The sequence below is a fragment of the Oratosquilla oratoria genome, unplaced genomic scaffold, assembly GCF_046742065.1.
Source record: "Oratosquilla oratoria isolate Oo_2021 unplaced genomic scaffold, ASM4674206v1 SCAFFOLD195, whole genome shotgun sequence".
Classification (NCBI taxonomy): Eukaryota; Metazoa; Arthropoda; class Malacostraca; order Stomatopoda; family Squillidae; genus Oratosquilla; species Oratosquilla oratoria.
The window spans coordinates 207,081-209,590 of record NW_027467548.1 but is presented as its reverse complement, the minus strand read 5'-3'; the positions used below and the strand labels follow the sequence as shown (position 1 = coordinate 209,590).

General features: G+C 46.0%; 1 pseudogene; it reads left to right on the top strand.

Moving 5' to 3' along the window:
• Positions 1-844: 844 nt before the first annotated feature.
• LOC143022829 (uncharacterized) lies at positions 845-2,510 on the top strand (annotated as a pseudogene).

Sequence of the window (2,510 nt, the reverse complement as noted above, 5' to 3'; positions counted from 1 at the left end):
TCAGGAAGACATGAACTGAGAAAATGGTCAAAGATGGATGCTCAATTTCTATTCAGTTAAAAATAAACATACGAGAATAGGTAGATATAATGTAAAAGAGCAAGAGTACAAGATGTATATGGCAACATACCCAGCACTACAAATGAAAAGGACATTGGAGTTTTCAATGACTATCTGACATGCACAGAGCACTTAGCCGAGAAAATCAACAAGGCTAACAGCCTTCTTGGTATTACAAGAACTTATGTCCACCTTGATTTTTCCATCCTGAAAGCACTGAACATTGCACTAACAAGGCCTCGTTTAGAATATGCTTCTCAGATCTGGTGTCCTCATCTAATTAAAGACAGGGGCTATTGAAAATGTTCAATGAAGAGCCACAAGAATAACAACAGCTGAAAGGACATGATTATGAAGAATGACTTAAGGAATTAGATCTACCGATACTGGCCTACAGAAGATCAAGAGATCAAATTGAAACTTACAAGATTATTACCCAGAAATATGACTAACAATGTACAAGAGGTATTTGAGATTAGGGAAGGCAACACAACTAGAGGAAATTCAAAGATTTTTAAAGAGAGCAAGACTAAGAATGATTTTTCGAATCTGGTAGTAAATACTTGATTGTAGGACAACTCGTCCACGGACATCTCATCCACAAAACTGCAAAGTAGGACAACTTGTCCACAGACACCACCATTGGTGGTCAACTCGTCCACGGACAAGATTTCAAAAAACTTTTAGAAAATTATTTTACCTTTTTTTTAATGATATTTCATGTTATTTCATTAAAATTTGCTTTAGATGGTATATTTTGGTAAGTAATAGATGTGATTATAAATGTTATGGACATGCTTATTTTAACACCCTAGAATAGCTCCAACTATGATCAAAAAGAAATAATCACAACTCTATCATATTTACACCTAATATTTACCCCAAGCTTCAGGTTGTAACAACGCAGAGAGGTGCTCAAAAGATTCTTCTGGATGGATTCATGTACACTAAGAAACATGTTTCCAAGTCAGCTGATGAAGTTGTCTGGCGCTGTATCCAACGTGATGTCAAATGCAGTGCCCGCTTGAAGACCACCAAGAGCCTTAGTGACCATAGGCTTGTTGGTGAGCACAGCCACATTGCAGACCGTGTGAGATGTGATGTGGAGCAAGCTCGCCAATATATGAAGAGGAAGGCTGCTACCACCAACGACCGCCCCAACAACATCCTCAGCTTCACCGTTAGAGAGCTTGATGATCAGGTCAAGGCACGCATGCCAAGGCCGGACACCAGCAAGCATGTCCTTCGGCGTGTCCATGCTGCTCACTGTCCAAAGGATCCGCAGTCCCTTCAAGAGTTGGACATCACAGGCCCCTGGGCTTCCAACCTCCTCTACGACAACAGTCCTGCAGCTGATGAGCTCATCATCGTCTTCGCCTCCCCTGGTCATCTAGAGCAGCTCGCAGCCTGTGACGACTGGTGTATGGACGGCACGTTCTCAGTCGCTCCCAGACTGTTCACCCAACTGTACGTCGTCCAAGGTCGCATCGGTGAAGGCTACTTTCCTCTGGCCTTTGCCTTGCTCCAGCACAAGACGCAGACCACCTATGAGGAGCTCTTCCGTGTTCTCGAACAGCATGGCTGCGACCCCAGCACCGTCATCGTGGACTTCGAGAGGCTAGTGGAGCTGGGCCTTCGTGCAGTGTTTGGAGAGGAGATCCAGGTCCGGTTCTGTTTCTACCACCTCAGCCAGTCTATTTGGAGGCAGATCCAGGGCCTGGGTCTCAAGAACCTGTACGAGTCAGACGACGAGTTCCGGCTCTTCTGCGGCCAGCTGGATGCCCTGGCCTTTCTTCCTACTGAGGACGTCCATGAAGGCATGAAACATCTGCGGTCCACCATGCCCAACGAAGCAGCAGCCTTAGTGGAGTATTTCGACTCTACTTACGTCTCCGGCCAGCTCCGCCACCAGCGCCGAGTCACCCCCACCCCAGGCAGTCATCCAACCAGTTCGGCTTCGGCGCACTCCACCGATGTTCCTACCTGAGCGGTGGAACCAACATCACGCCATCCTCAACAATGAGCCACGCACAAACAACATATGTGAGGGGTGGAACAATAAGTTCTCCAGTTTGGTGGGCCATTCCAACCCCACCATCTGGAAACTTATCGAGTGCCTTCAAGCAGAAGCATCCAACGCCGACTCGGTTCTCCTCCAGGATGAGCGTGGCATCCGCCCTGTGAAGCGAAGGAAGAAGTGCTACGCTGAGCTGCAGACACGTCTGTGCAACTTGGTGGGCGACCTGAAGGCTGGCAAGAAAACACTTCCAGAGTTCCTGCGTGGTGTCAGCTACAACCTCCGTGGTGGCAAGCCCAACATCTAGACCTTACACTTGTATATTTATTCTGTATTACACACCTGTATTCTGTATATATAAATATGTAAATAAAGTTTTATTGTTCTGCAAATTATGTTTATTATTCTTAAAATAAAAGTCATTGGACGAGAT